Consider the following 17,212-nt stretch of genomic DNA (forward strand, 5'->3'; position numbering starts at 1 on the left):
CAACTTGGCTGCAGTCAACAATAGCTGTTGAAGTGTGTTGGGGTTGGGTAAGCAGCACGACTATCCTATTACAATATGTTATTGGGCTGCTTGAATGGAAGGGACTTGGATAACCTGGAGCCAAGCCACCACCAGCCATCTGCCTACTGTTGCTACAAAGGAGTAACAGCTGTCATGAGGATTGTCAATGATGAATTATTGTTGAGTAATATCTTAAAGATTGCTTTTACTGAACAGTGGACAAGTGGAGATGTAACTCTTACAGTTGTCTAGGCTGATAATGATATCATAGCTGTTTTATGGAGGGGATATCCAAAATTATTGCAATCAGATACTTGGGATCCATCCTGGGTCCATGCATGGTACACCCAGGATCCATACATGGTGTGACCAGGATCAATGCATGGTACATCCTGGATCCATACATGGTGTGACCAGGATCAATGCAATAAACATCCTGGATCCATGCATGGTATACCCAGGATCCATACATGGTACACCCAGGATCTATGCATGGTACACCCAGGATCCATGCATGGGACACCCAGGATCTATGCATGGTACACCCAGGATCCATGCATGGTACACCCAGGATCCATGCATGGGACACCCAGGATCCATGCATGGTATATCCAGGATCCATACATGGTACACCCAGGATCCATACATGGTACACCCAGGATCCATACATGGTGTGACCAGGATCAATGCATGGTACATCCTGGATCCATACATGGTGTGACCAGGATCAATGCAATAAACATCCTGGATCCATGCATGGTATACCCAGGATCCATACATGGTACACCCAGGATCTATGCATGGTACACCCAGGATCCATGCATGGGACACCCAGGATCTATGCATGGTACACCCAGGATCCATGCATGGTACACCCAGGATCCATGCATGGGACACCCAGGATCCATGCATGGTATATCCAGGATCCATACATGGTACACCCAGGATCTATGCATGGTACACCCAGGATCCATGCATGGTACACCCAGGATCCATGCATGGTACACCCAGGATCCATGCATGGTACACCCAAGATCCATGCATGGTACACCCAGGATACATGCATGGTACACCCAGGATACATGCATGGTACACCCAGGATCCATGCATGGTACACCCAGGATCCATGCATGGTACACCCAGGATCCATGCATGTTGTGACCTGGATGCATACATTGTACACCCAGGATCCATGCATTGTACATTTTGGATCCATGTACGAGAATGATACATCCAGGATACATGCATGGTCCAATCATGATCCATACATGGTACACCCAGGATCCATGCATGGTACACCCAGGATCCATGCATGATGTGACCTGGATCAGTGCATGGTACACCCAGGATCCATGCATGTTGTGACCTGGATCCATAGATGGTGTGACCTGGATGCATACATTGTATACCCAGGATCCATGCATGGTACATCCTGGATCCATACATGGAGTGACCTGGATGCATACATTGTACACCCAGGATCCATGCATGGTACACCCAGGATCCATGCATGGTACATCCTGGATCCATACATGGTGTGACCTGGATGCATACATTGTACACCCAGGATCCATGCATTGTACATTTTGGATCCATGTACGAGTATGATACATCCAGGATACATGCATGGTCCAATCAGGATCCATACATGGTACACCCAAGATCCATATATGATAAACCAAACATTTAAGTATGGTCTGCTCCTAATCCAGGCATGGTACACCAAGGATCGAAACATGGTACACCCATGATACATGCATCATTCAATCAGGATCTATACATGATACACCCAGGATCAAATGAGTGAGTGAGTTTAGTTTTACGCGGCACTCAGCAATATTCCAGCTATATGGGGGCGGTCTGTAAATAATCAAGTCTGGACCGACAATCCAGATCAACAACAATGCGGACATGTGATCAACAGCATGAACATCAATCCCGATAGTCGCTTATTACGCAATGAATGGGAAGACATGTGTCAACCAAGTCAGGTCCCACGAGCCTGATCACCCAATCCCGATAGTTGCCTATTACGACAAGCATGGGTTACTGAAGATCAATATTCTAACCCGGACCTTCACGGGTCCCAGGATCAAAGTATCTGCATGATATCATGCATGTAACCCAACAATACCTGTATGTAATGTAAGGATACCCTATTGACACACCAGAACACCTGTAGTACAACAACACCTGTGTGACAAACCAGGATGATAACTGGTGGGTTATATCTTAAAGAATGACATCATACCAAGAAACTCATCATCATGTAACTCACTGGTTAGGTGGTTAATATCATGGAGATTTCACGTAAGAATTGGTCCTCAGCAACCAATGGTGGCTCTATGAGTTGGATCTGATAGTGAACTACCTGAGGGAAGTTGATCTGTATCATAAATTGTAACTATGAAATGTGACTATCATAAATTGTAACTGGGAAATGTGACTAACAAATTGCCTGCCTTTAAATTTGGTGCTATGACTTTTTCTGCTTTTAAATGACAATGTAATGAATATATGTTTTTGAAATAAAACTCATTCTGAGTATGTACTTACAATGTTTATTAATGCAAACTTGTTCTCGTCACTATATGGCTGGAATAATGCCGATGTGACGTAAAACCCAACTCAACTCAACAACTCTATGAGTTGGATTAGCCCTGTGACATGCAGTATGCCAATGTACCTGACAGTGTGGTTTATAATCTGTCTCACGGTCCCTGAAACACATTACTTTCCCTTCTACCCAACCCTTTCTGCAGTGCTAAAGCCCTTATTGAAACAAGTCTAGATCTCCTCAGGTTCAGGATCTCCAATCTCACTGGGGCTCCTCTTCAACCTAACTGGCATTATTTGTTACTATCAAAATTATCTATAGACTAAGTGTTAGTCTATGTGGTTCATTGCCCTGGGTTGTCTGGTCCAGAATATTGCTGATTCGGCAGTAAACAAAAAACAATAAAAAGCACAAAACAGGCTGAGTAAAATCCACACAAACTTCTTACCCATTCATTACCACGTAACAGTCACATCCACAATGTTTCTTTACTAAACCAACAGTACAAAACAAACAACCAGATGCTTAATGATCCGTTAATTACCTAGAGAAACCCAAAAATACACAAATGCATTTTTACATCTTTTTTAATGGTTTCCCCGAAGAACTATGAAGTCATCACATGAAGCTGTCGGATCTGCTACCCTCTGGTAGTCATGGAGTTGAGGTACCTGGAGATCACTGTGTAAGGATCCACCGAGCTACATTTTGTCTGGCTTCACCCCTAAACTAACTGAAGCCATATGCCAGTTGTGTGCTATCATTAACTATTTAGATGAACTTTGAGAAGAGAAGTGAGGGTGAAAAAATGTTTGTGTGGCAGTCTTGCATATTTTTTAAAGAGCTCATAATTTAGAAATGGTGTTGTTGACAACTCACTTTTTTTTTCACCCTGTGTTGTGAGTTTGGTGAAGTGCTATCCAGGGTTACATACAGGCTTGTCATGCTTTTTGGTTATGTCTATAAGTTTTACACATTCAAAATAATTGGCATGGCAATTCTTAAGTCAGTTAAAGATAGTGTTGTACCTCTCCACAACCATCCCTCTAAACTAACAATACACCAGTAGAAAATTGAACTATTCAAATCCTTTCCCCAAATCTGCCCTGCTATCATCTCCAAACTTACATGTACATCTCCAATATTTATCAAAAGTCAGTTATATCTTCCATCCTGGACACATCATCATTTATTTTAACGATGCCTGTTACTTAAAAATATTCAATTTTACATTGTACAATGATCTTTCCATGTGTAACGTGATAATGTAGTTTACAGATACTTTGCATCCTACTCTATGAGAGAATTAGTACAATAACATTTCTTCTATATCTTTGAATGCATAGAAACTTTATTAACACTTAATTCCTGAATTAATTCATAAACGTCAATTTAGAATTTAAAGTCAAAGTCCATAAATAAATACCTGTACATATTGTCACATGTAAAGTTTTACCTACACGATGTTAGCCATCATAAACATGGATCACAGCTAGACCCTACAGTACTACAGCCAGCAATCAATGCTGAACTTGAATCCTCCACAACATGTACCAAATATACACCTGGAAGAAAGTTAAGCACCCCTAAATATTTTGCCGCTAACAGATCTATGTTCAAGTTGGACTTGGGTATCAAGATACATATGACAATAATGTTCATTTTAAGGAAAGTGTCTCCCGAACACATCCAGTGGATGTCTAGAAACAACACATGCATTTTCACGTGTAAAGATTTACAGATGCAATTTTAGCCATTGACATGAATCGCAGCTAAACCTTACAGTATTACAACCAGCATTCAGTGTTGAAGTGGGAGTCGTTACTACATGTACCCAAACATTACCCTTCTGTTCAAACTGTCAGAACCATGTGAAGGTGTTTTACCTGCAGTCCCTCCCCGTGTACTGCCTCAAGCAGAAGGGACCCAAGAGTGAACCCTGTCTATCTCCTCCATGTGTGTAAACACGGGCACATGGACGTACTAACCATGCTTTTAGGGTCAAGAGCTGCTTCCCCCTACATCAAATACCCCTCTTTGTGAAACACTAGTGAAAACATTGTCTGCAACCCAAACCAGACATTGTCCTTTAAGCGGAATAGCTGGTAACTGAAGTGCTCAAGTAAAATGGGAAATTTTGACCGATTTATAGAATCTACATGTTCTTTCATAGACTATAAATTAGTAAATATTAACAGTAATATTTGTAAACATGATGCTTGAATCAATAACCTGATTAAATGACAGACTCCCTCCATATATATCCCTCTATTATATATCTTGTTTATGTAGTTTATAGAATATTGTCACTGTTTCTGTATGGAATGTTTGCACAATATATATTTGATTTGATATATTTGATATATATACATGTATGTATAAAAGAGGGAGAAAGTGGGAGACTTTATCATTCTATATATAGACATGTAGATACATATATACTCATTATATGATATCAATTTGATTGGCATTTTAGAAGTTGATGAATATAATACGAGATGTACGATACTTTTATGGCTAACAACTTCTGTATTATATTATGGTTCGATGTTTTGGTATAGATTGTTATGCTTGACAAAGGCATAAGAATCTATGAAAATAAATACTAAAGTTACTTTTCAGATGCCAGGTAACATACTTTTATCAAGTCTGTCAACAACCAATACCATTATAAATTCTGTCCCCAAGCTCTGCAGTTTTAGGTTCCTTCTGTAACTATAAATAGAATTTATTATGCGTTTCTATGGTTTCCAGTAAAATTCAATTAGCTAACAACGAACCACGTGATGACCTGTCTACCTGTGGGGTAGTTGATGCCCAACAATAGCATGCATGCATCAACACCTGTGGCATTCATAATCACCTTTGTCATTAGCATACATTCACGCTGTATACAGCCAGAGTGATAGTATCTCTCACCATGTGGAAATATCCCTGAAATACCAGTAATAAACAACCTTATCTGTGGGGCAGAATAGATGGAGATATTGTAATATCGATAAACTAGAATATCTACTTTGAAATACACCAGCTTTACAATGTGCATTATTAATGATATTACAACCTGTGGGCTATATCTGTATATCACATAATATTTATGGCATCACCATGTCAGATAAAAGGGGGTGTATCCACTGGGGGTGCTTCCTTCTTCTCCCAATCTGGAGGGGCGGTGGGGTAGCCTAGTGGTTAAAGCATTCACTCGTTACTCCGAAGACCCGGGTTCGAATCCCCCCATGGGTACAGTGTGTGAAGCCCATAGGTGGAATATTGCTAAAAGTGGCGTAAAACTAAACTCACTCACTCAGTCACTCCCAATCTGGGTTTGACACAAGTAGTGTGAAAATAAAAAGAAGAAGATTTGTTTGTTGTTAGAGGCCACGTTTGATATTCCACCTACAGCCATGGTCTGTAGACAATCAAGTCTTGACCAGACAATCCAGTGATTGGCGTCATGATCATCAATCTATGCCACTGAGATACAACGACACACACCAACCATATCAGGAGTGAATTGCACAAGTCTCTAACATAATGATAAATAATGTAAATGCTAATTTCTACAAAATATATATAAAATCACATTGTCTCTCTGACAGACTGGCCCGCTTATTTAGACTTGCCTCTCTGAAGGATAGAATTACAATACATCAATGGGCTTAGCAATATACAGTACATCCTTGGGGCAAGGCTGGAGTCTGACTAACTGATCTTTGGTGAAGACCTATTCTTCACTTCCCTAGCGCAGCCCAAGCCATCTCCCATTTAGGCATTGTAGTTCTCTAACCAGGATAATCAGTACCTGTCAGTCATGACACTTTATTTGGCAGCCAGTATCATGGGGACCATACACTGTGACGTCACAAGCCGTTCAGACCAGTTTACTACCATCGTGATCATACGTCACAAGTCATTCAGACCAGTTTACCATCATCGTGATCATACACTATGACGTCACAAGCCGTTCAGACCAGTTTACCACCATCGTGATCATACACTGTGATGTGACAAGCCTGGCTTTCATTACTGAAATACACATGTGCATCCATCTTTTTTAAGAGATGTACGACAGGGCAGGTCTCCTCTCATCTGTTTACTGCAGGAGTCTGGCATCGCCATGTGGGACTCAGCACCATGGTCCAGACCCTCTCCATTAAACCTGGTAGTGTTCTGTGTAGTCATATTACATGTTTAAGGTCTGACAGATGCATGGGTTCTCTTAATGGGTGTCACCCATCGGGACACAAAAGCTGGGTAACAAGTACCAAAATATGGGTATCATATTAGTGGAATGTTTGTTGTTTAATGCTTCACTTAGCAAATATTCCAACTGTATGACAGAGGAACATACGTTATATTTAGGATTACACTTTCTTAGTAAAGTACAGCTTCTAGTAATTTTGTTGGGTTGAGTCCAATCCATTATTCGAAACCACACCCTCAGAGTCAGACACCTAATCGCCAGCATACAACATCAAACCGCCTAACCCACTCAGCCACCCCAGCTTCATAACAGAGGTTTGTAAATAACAAGTTCAAAGCAGACAATCGAGTGATTTATATTAGATCATCTATCTACACAAAGATATATGATGAAATGTATGAACTAAGTCAGCAGGTCTGGCCACTTGATCCCGTAAACAACATACAAACACGTACAAATATGGTTTGCTGAAGACAGATTCTAACCCGGATATTCACTTATAAGAGGGTTTAATCAATATATTTGGGTTTAATCATATATATTTGAGCTGATCATACCAGTGATAAAAAATGTTGCAGGAATATTGTAAAATGGAAAAACATAGTCCAGCTTTGGAAAATTGTTGTGAATCACCTGTCAAATCATGGTTGATCCTCACAACAGTACTTCAACAGCATGAGTGATATAAATGTCGTAACATACCTGTCAACAGTTCAATATAACCTGATCTTCAGATACACTGATTGATTGCTACTGAATATCTGTCCATACATGAACCAATAGAATGCCTGTAACACCACCATCAGTCTATCAGAGTACTGCAACATGTACAAGTTAACAGATGGCTTTTTCCACCTTCCACTTTTGAACACAATTATGATGCAAGTAAGAACAACATATAAGTGACGTACACACAAATATTTAACAGCTGCACATAAAGACGCTATTTACCACCATCCTTTTTCAGTGCAATTAGGTGTTATGATAACTTAGGAAAATGTAAAGGAATTCTGGCATGCTAGAAGTGTTCAGTTCCCCAAATGACTAAAACTTGAGATTCTCATTTTTGTCCCTTAAAACATACTAAGTGGTGGAAGCCCCAAATCTCTGCTACCTATTTGTGCAGTTCATACTGAAAAACAACTTAAAGAACACCTGATTATTGTGACTAGTTACTCTCAGCTTCGTCTGAGTAGAAATACATTCGGTATTGTTGTTTTATGAAATGTTACATCCATACCTGTCTTGACAGTTTACCTCCTCTCCGACTGAGAATCAGCTTGTATGACAAACACACCTGGTCAACTGCCCAACCCAGTATCTCTATTTACAGGAAAGCCTTATTCAGGTTGAGAATGTTATATTAAACTGGACTGAACCAGGCTGTACTGCACCAAATCTTTCCTCCTGTTCTGGTCCAACAGACACAACAAGCTTCTTCCTCGTTCCTTGTCATGATTCAAGTTTGTTTGATTTTGTAAAATTACATATGGAAAATGCCTGTTTTTCAGAAGGGATGGAAAAAACAATCAATAAAGTGGATCTTATCTACTCAAAATCTGAGGGTCATATTGAAAAATAAGTAAATATTTTTCACAAAATGAGTGGGTATGGTTTAATACTGCTTTTAGCAATATTCCAGCAATATCACGGCAGGGGACATCAGAAATGGGCTTCACAAATTGTACCCATGTGGGGAATCGAACCTGTGTCATCAATGATGAGTGGACACTTTAACCATTAGGCTACCCCACCACCCCCTTAAACAGTTTAATTTCTGTATTAATGTCCATCATATACTGTCACAAGCTGGATGTCCAGACCAGTTCAACAGCTTTATCCATATACTAAAAGGCAAAAGTAACAATCAGCACAGTAAATTTCATATTCCTCAATAGACTAATGCTTAGCCTCTAAATATTCCTTTCAAAAGGAGCCCAATGAGATGGGGTGGTTTTTTTTTTGTTTTTTTTTTAGCCTTATGGTTAAAGCGTTGGCTCGTCACGCCGAAGACCCGGGTTCGAATCCCCACATGGGTAAAATGTGTGAAGCCCATTTCTGGTGTCCCCCGCCGTGATGTTGCTGGAATATTGCTAAAAGCGGCGTAAAACCAAACTCAGTCAGTCAGTCAGCCAATGAGATGGGAGATTCAGACCTTAGAAAATGTAGACTTTCTTCATTTAGGGTGTTAGCACTGCAGAAACGGGTTGGCAGAATTGAAAATAATGCCGTTCAGGGACTAAATAATTCCTTAACAAAACACATTTGCATGAATTTCTAAGAGGATTTAATGGGGAGGGTTGAGTGTGTGTGGAGGGGAGAGGGATAGACTTGAGTGAAATGTACTGGGACAACTAACCTTCCCAAGTGTTCCTACAATTCAAAGCTACAATACATGTATTCTCCAAACATCTGGCTTGAAATCCTCAGCTATGTACTTGTTCCCCAACAAGCTGCTGTCACTAAACATACACCCATCTTCTTCAAGAGCGTATCTGACCATCAGAAACAACAGAAGATAATGTTATGTCAACTTGTCTCCCAGATCTCAGCAGACAGGAACTGTCTGTAGCCTTCACTAGGCCAAATGTAGCCAATGAAGGTTCACTGACAATAGACTGGCAGCTGCCGTAATGGTCTGTACATAGCCTGCAGTGTCTACAGACAGAAGCGATGTGCAACAGCCATGCTATCCTGTTTGGGATGCCGAAAATTCATAGGTACAAGCACAATTCGGTTTGATGCTATCTCAAAAGTTTCATTGCTAGGCTATGATTGTATTATGCCCTGGAAATGACAAATTGCTATTTTGGAACATATCAGGCAACAAAAGACAGTAATATGAGGCTGTATGCTTCTAGACAGACACACAGATAATAATAGTCTGTCGTACAGACCCTGAAGTAAATATATCCAAGAAAGCCCAAGCAAGTCTAGAAAATGTGGCAAGTCTAGATTTCCTCAGCTTCTGAAAATGAAGAAAGTCTCAGGGCTCCTTTTCATTATATTTTTTTTTTTTTACTATGAACTTTTTGTCAGTAAAATATGTTCATTTCAGAGACTAGTTGTTAGTCTAAGATGATAATAAAGTATTCATTTAGGTTAAGTCCAGTTTGAAGTGTTGGATGGATGACATATAAAGGTACCATGTCCGAAGTGAGGGTTTTCATACAAGAACATTCTTCATCTAGACCTTGATCTTCACGGGTGGCAATAGTCTCTCTGACAGTACCTGAACCACATTATTTTCCCTTCCACCCAGCCCTTTCTGCAATGCTAAAGCCCTAAATGAAGCAAGTCTGGATTTCCTGAAGTTCAGGGTTCTGAATCCCCCATCTTTGTGGGGTTATTTTCAATTTGAAAGGAATTAATTATATGTATCAAATTTATAGATATTAAGCAACTAGGTGTTAGCCTTTGCAATCCAGTGAAGGGCCAGATTTTACTGGGGATATCTGGACCAGATGTTGCTACACCTAAAAAATGATTTATGTAATTGTACCCCTCTTGAGTATATGTGATCTTTAACTAATGCAAGTCTAGATCTCCTCTGTTGTGAATCTGAATCTCCCATCTCTTGATATTGTGGTGCGGCCCGGACGCCAATCAGAATAATCCGGACACTCGCAGTTCATCCAGGTGACTGTTAATGTAGCGAGCCTGGGAGACACACGTGTGTGTCCTCGCTCGCGTTTCATCTGGGATTAAAGAATTAGTTATCAGTCTCTCAAAGTTTAGTCTTATTTTGCCGGTACAACAATATTTATATGGGATTATTTGTTACCATCAAAATTATATATTCAGAGACTAAGCGGCAGTCTAGGGTGGCAAGTACTGGGCTTACTTTATAATGGTCTTCCATGCTCACAGAAGAAGTATAAACGTCTGCCCCAATATAATGATGAAATACTGTGTCGGCAGCTGCCTGTAAAATGTCATAAGGACTGGTATGTTCAGTGTTGCCATTAATTCTGTCTGATCATGCTGGCTTTCTAACCATGCTTTCCATCAATGTTATGTTAAAGGTTGAATTGAATAAATATATTTCTGAAAAGGAGCCCTTGAGCATTAGGGAACAAGACTAGATTATGAAAATGTAAGTTACAAGATCTGTCAAATCAGGAACAGGATAAATATCTTGGAGCCATTCTGAGAGAAACATATTGTGTTAAAAAGATTGCATAGACTTTATATTAGTCTAGACTGAAGTCCCTGATATCTCTTTTTCCCAGATCTGCAAAGGGAATGACAATGGAATTGGAGGGAAAATTCAACAGCTAAAAATACTGTTAATGGATTTTACAGTTTTAGAACAGTTTACTCGCAAAACCACAGCACCTATCATAGTCTGTCTCACAGTCCCTGAACAACATTATTTTCCCTACTGCCAAGCCCTCTTTGCAATGCTAAAGCCTTAAATTAAGCAAGTCTAGATTTCCTCAGGTTCTGAATCTCTGGTCTCCCTAGGGCTCCTTTTCAATATAAATGGGCTTATTTTTACTATCCAAATTATATATATTCAGAGACTAAGCCTTAGTCTACACCTATCACTACAGCCCATGAACTCAGCACTTTTCAAGTCTGAACTGTCTAATGTAGCCATCAATCCCACATTCCCTGTGTTTGTGAAGTAACTGAGTCTCACTGCACCAGCCATACATCCTCACTCACACCTCGTACATGAGCTGCCTCTGTAAGGAATAGGTTTACTTTACACACATCGTATTTTCACTGTCAGCATCTCAGATTGACCTGAAGGTGACTGGAACCTAACTAAACAGATAGCTGGATGTCAACACATGCGGCTGACAACTTGGTCTGTTGTTCTATCAAAGGAATTAGCTGTTTCTTTTCTTATCTTTCTTTCCACAGATTATGCAATCTGCCTCTTCAACCTTCTGTCAATCTGTTCCACAAAGGGATCTTAGCTCAGAACCATTACTGTTAACAAAATTTTCTTCCATGATTTCATAATAATTTACTAATTTCCCAGAGCATTGGGGTAGCCTAGTGGTTATTGCGTTCACTCATCATGCCGAAGACCCCGGGTTTGATTCCCAACATGGGAATCAATGTGTGAAGCCCATTTCTGGTGGGCTTTGCCATGATATAGCTGGAATATTGCTAAAAGCGGCATAAAACTCAACTTCCTCACTCACTACTAGATTTCTGAAACTATTAAAAGCCAGGAAACTCAAAAATAAGTCCATGATTTACATCTTTATGGACAAGTATTTGTTCAAGTAATAATCCAATACAAGTTGTTAATATGCTAATGAAATCATATGAAATAAGCGCTTATTCTAACAAGGAACATTATAAATGTAACAATGTTATTCGGCATATTATCATTTGCAAAAGTCTGAGGTCTGCCACTAACTGCCTGAAGAAGGAGGTAGTAGAACAGACTGATGGCTTCTGCAAAGGTTAATGTCTTAAAAAACTAACATTACCAGTATTGTGCAGCTTAACTCGATACAATCTGTACTTAATCTCAAACTGAACGAAATTCCAATCATCAGCATAAGATTAGTGTCTGTATTAAAGACCTCCCAAAGGAGGTCACAAATTTACAAATAGCAAACTTGCAGAACATAATATATGATTAATCACACACAAGAAACTTGACATGAAAGATGTGCATAACAGAATAGATATCAGCTCATTCTCATGGAAATGAAGGAACATTAACATGATGGCATATACTGAAGTAAACATACCTCTCTACAACAGTCTGATGTCTATGAGGGGATACCGTGTTTGCAAAGTGCTATGGAAATCGACTTCTACCATGGCCATACAGCAGACATGTCAGAAGCTCTCTTACTTGTGACATAAATCGTAAGCTTGTAAGTGTCCACATGGGCTGTATCCCCAAACATGTGCATCTTCCCTGGTATTAGTGTCTATGCTTTCATCACATAATTGGCTTTTACATAACAGATGATTAAAGCATTCACACTTCCAGTTCATTACAGACCGATTACATGCACCCACTCACAGGGTCAAGTTGCCATGTGTAAATACTACAGGTGCTTGCAATTAACATATTGTGGGGATAGTACTTTGTAGGGATTACCACTTGGATGAATTGGATTGTGAGGACAATTGTAATGATGCTGTTAATGGTGAAAATTACATACTTAACTGTAATCAGTAATTAAGTGTATAAGCTTTGCAAGCATGTAAAATGATAAGATAACTCTTGAAAACACTCCACTAAAGCACAGATGCAATGTAACACAGCTACAATTTGATAAAAGTGAACTTTCATCGATGTTAAATTAGATTCAGGTAACTTACTTCTTCAGGCCCCGATTTCTCGAAACAAACTTAAGTTTTTACTCAAATTTCAAACTGAGTTTGACAATTTGAAACAGCTGAATTTTTAACTCAACTGCATTTTTTAACTAAAAAAAGCCCAAACAACTTAAGTAATCTATCCACCAAACTCAAATTGTCTGCTAAGTTTGAGTTCAATATTGATTTCAGTTTATTCTGGGAAATGCATTTTCCTGCGTTTTCTCAAATTTGAGTAAAAACTCAGACTTAAGTCAAAAGTCAGACTTAAGTTTGTTTCGAGAAAACGGGGCCAGATAACAGTTTCAGTGACCCCTATGTTATTGCTCCATACTGTCCTGAACTATGATGGAGGTATGGAGGGGCGTGGGAATATGTACATCCACACAACAGGAAATATCAGTTTCGGATGTGACAAGGAATAAGACAAACTCCATAATGCATTTCAAATGTGTGGCCTTCTTTTTCATCTTCCTATATCATAAGAAAAACATTAGTTCCCAAGGACAAATTGAGTGAGTGAGTGAGAATGAATGAATGAATGAATAATAAATCCAGTTACAATATCCAGAAATGGTCTCAAAAACAATCCCATTACAATGCACCTATTATTCATACAAGCTAGGGTTTATACTCCCATGTAAAGTGTTGCCTGCCTGGCTGGCATGCAATAAAGCAATTATCATACACTCTAGTACCTATCTTGTTAATGGTAAATAATTCACTTGCAATACTTGAGCGACTTGGTCAATAAATTACTCACCAGAATTCTTCAATCAAGTTTGGGATGATAGTGATACTCCACACCCAATACAATCTTCAGCTTTAGAATTCAAAAAAGCAGCAGATGCTTCAGACAGATATATATCCAGTTCTCATCAATATGGATCCAGCAACATTAGTGACAGATTTCAAAACAATACGGTCACTCCACTCCTCCTGGTAACACTCATAGATTCCACACAAATCCTCAAACTAGGATGACACCAAGGTTTTGACCTCTCACTGTTCTGGAGGTACAACTCTAGATGGAACTGATTCAGGGCAATCTAAGCCTGAGGCGCACGTTGCTACCTACGGGACTGACTGCGACAGTCTGTCTGAGAGCTGTGTTATCACCTACAGCTCAGGCTAGACTGGCGCTGACTGCTGCTGCAGGTTGCCTTATGGTGCCTAATACATCCAAGTGCCTGATAATAAGGTACAGAGCTTCATGCAGTACAGGATTTCATGACGTCTGCTCGTTTGAAACACAGGTACTCGTAACAGTGGGCCATCAAACAAATTAATCACTATTTTTTGTCATGTTTGAAGGATGAATAAATGATTGTAAAAGAGCACTGTGGCCATAGCAACACATTGTGATTTCATGCACATCAAATCTAGCATTACATGCTCACATATTATATTGTTTTCATGGGCAAACTGGATCATTTCTTAAATCAATGGTCGTAGGATTTCATTTAAATTCTTCATGACTTGACAGAGTTTATACAAAACATATATTTATTCATAATCACTTAATATAGTTCAATCGACATTGTATCAAGTGATATTTTCTTATCCTACTTTATTAGCACTGATCAGCGATAGGCAAACTGGTTTATTAATTAAACCTCTGATTTGATGATCCTATCATTCTCCAAAACATGTGAACTGACACAAAACCTTTATATATATTTGTAATTATCAACATATTTCAATCAACAATTTTATTAAATGACAGATATTTACGGATCAACACAATTATCTCGGAGATATGGACAGTCAGACCCATTTAGCTACAATCACAAAAGGATTCAAAATGTCTGCTGACATACCCCCTACAGAGCAATAACATTTAATTTGACTGTTTCCATGGAAACAGAGAAAACATTGATAGTTTGGGTTGTTTTCAACTACATGTTCTGCTTTCACTGAGCATTTGATTACATCCTGCCATAACTGCATGACGCAAACACGATATGATCAAAGGGTAAAGGAAATGGTGAAAATAGCCGCTGAAGCTCTTGTTTCTTGTGGGTTGTCCTTTAAATGTAATCACAAATTATTCTGCCGTGAAGATACACAAGCCATTACACAAAGATTAAGTCATTATCTGTGGGTATATATTTGATAAACTACTGCTTGGCTTTCAGTATCTATGTGTGTGTGCGTGGGTGTGTGCGCGCGCCATGAGTGTGTGTGTTCATGCGTGTGTGTGTGCGTGTGTTTATTTGTGTGTTTACTCTTCAATATCCTTCATTAAACAAAAGATTTCAAATCAAACTACATAAAACGTCATTAAACAATTATTACACATACTTGTATACTTTTCAATTACATTGTTGGAAACAAAAGGCAAAACTGAATTAAGTTAGATAAGGACAGACTTGGATGAACAACTTCTAGTTTAGGTGGTGCGACGTTTAGATACAGAGTCTTGTATAGTTGACAAGCAGGTATCTGCCTTATCTGACTCTCCAACTTCTAAAAATGCCACTCAAAGAAGTTGAATTAAGGTATCATATAAATATTTGATAACTACATACAACTGATGTGAAAGAATGTCTTTTCATAATCATCCATTAAGTTTTTAAATGAAAATATTCACAGATTTCACAAGGTCACAAAAGCTGCTATCATTTTGCTGCAACTATTACTCTAGATCTATTACTATATCAGTCTTCACTAATTTCTGAAAATATCTCAAATTATGTTTTGAGAAAGCCAGTGCTTTTGAATAAAATCCAAAACCAATTAAAATTCTAGGAAAGTAACACCCATTTTGTTGAAACTATTTTTGAATGCACTATTACATATATGATTATTTAATGATTTCTTTAATAATCTATGTTTTGAGAAAGCCAGTGTTCTTGAAGAAAATGCTCAACTGTTTAGATTTTTAGGAAAGTGACACCAACACAACGTTTTTGTTGCTACAGAAAGATGTGGGCTCCATAAACACATCATCGTGTGAATCAAAATCGTTTCAGTAAACAAAGCCAACTTCCAAACTGTGGCGTTCACATGAACTTGGGTGCGATTGTCTGCTACGATCATCATGGGGTAATTGTTACCAGGATCAAACTACCATCAGTGCCAGAAGGACGTGTTGCTCTCCGATTAAAAAAATACATCAACATTCTATTTTCGTATTGGAAGCTCCTGTTACTAAATATATGAAGTTAAAAATGGTACAAGTCACGAACTGGTTTACTAACATATTAGTTTCATAATGATTTTGTGGCAGTCTAATTCTTCTTCTTCAGTTAGGTGCTTTTGAGGTCACCTTCGCCTGCTGGCATTTCGGCAGACCTAAAGTCTAATTGACCTGCAAAAGTTTTAATGTGAATGTGAATATTAAATTTAATGTTTCTTATCTGCCTTGTCAAACATCTTCTGGTAATTAAATATACATCATCATTATGAAGCTATCTGAACTGTAGGAACCATTTTTTATTTCACTAATGTAGCAGTCCCCTCAATGCAACCTGAGTCTCAGATGGCCGCTCTCTGAACTCGGCTAACATTACACACAGTAAAAATAATTGATATATTAATTGAGACATTAATCTTTATGGCCTCTGTAGAATCTTTATAAAATGGTGGAATATAGGGATTCTACTTGTTCCCATAGAGAACATGAAATATTCCCATTGGTACCCAGGGGTAAACAAGATTTTACCATTTTACATAAGTAGATAATTCCAGAGGTAACCCAAGACCAGCATTTACTCCAAGGAATAAAGTGATAAATATTTAAAGAAAATATCTACAAATAATAAAGATTATGTGAAAAGCCTCTAGAGCCCTAGGCAGCTTCGGTCGCATACTCCTCAGGGAGTTGAGAATGATGACTGACTGCAATGCATACAGATCCACTGGTCTGAGAACAACCATACTGCACCTAGCGGTATCCAGGTAAGTACAGTGATTAAATGGTGACATCACATTAAAAAAAGTCCAAATGGAGCCCAGAACACTACTTAATTTTAACCTGCCAAACCATCAGCAATTTAATATGGATGAGGAAATCAAAATGTATATTATTTCAAAATAATAATGAAGAATTACTTGTCACTATCCAATTAGTTGAACACGACTCAAACATACCTTTGATAAATGCATGCCATCATGACTACACAGAA

At 38.7% G+C, this 17,212-nt stretch overlaps 1 protein-coding gene across 5 annotated transcripts in view; it reads right to left on the bottom strand.

Annotated features, from left to right (window-relative positions):
- The window catches only part of LOC124273421 (TNF receptor-associated factor 4-like), a 104,171-nt gene that overhangs the window by 18,972 nt on the left and 67,987 nt on the right, over positions 1–17,212 (bottom strand). The window contains exon 1 of one of the 5 annotated variants that reach the window (XM_046708686.1): positions 13,846–14,209. The exons of 3 other annotated variants lie outside the window; for them this stretch is intronic. The gene's annotated coding sequence lies outside the window, so the exon portion shown is untranslated. Of the gene's footprint in view, positions 1–8,022; positions 8,113–13,845; positions 14,210–17,212 lie in introns of those variants that run through there. One more of the 5 variants, XM_046708685.1, reaches the window with a different exon arrangement.

This window comes from Haliotis rubra, unplaced genomic scaffold (assembly GCF_003918875.1).
Source record: "Haliotis rubra isolate DU_JTF1 unplaced genomic scaffold, ASM391887v1 Scf180, whole genome shotgun sequence".
Classification (NCBI taxonomy): Eukaryota; Metazoa; Mollusca; class Gastropoda; order Lepetellida; family Haliotidae; genus Haliotis; species Haliotis rubra.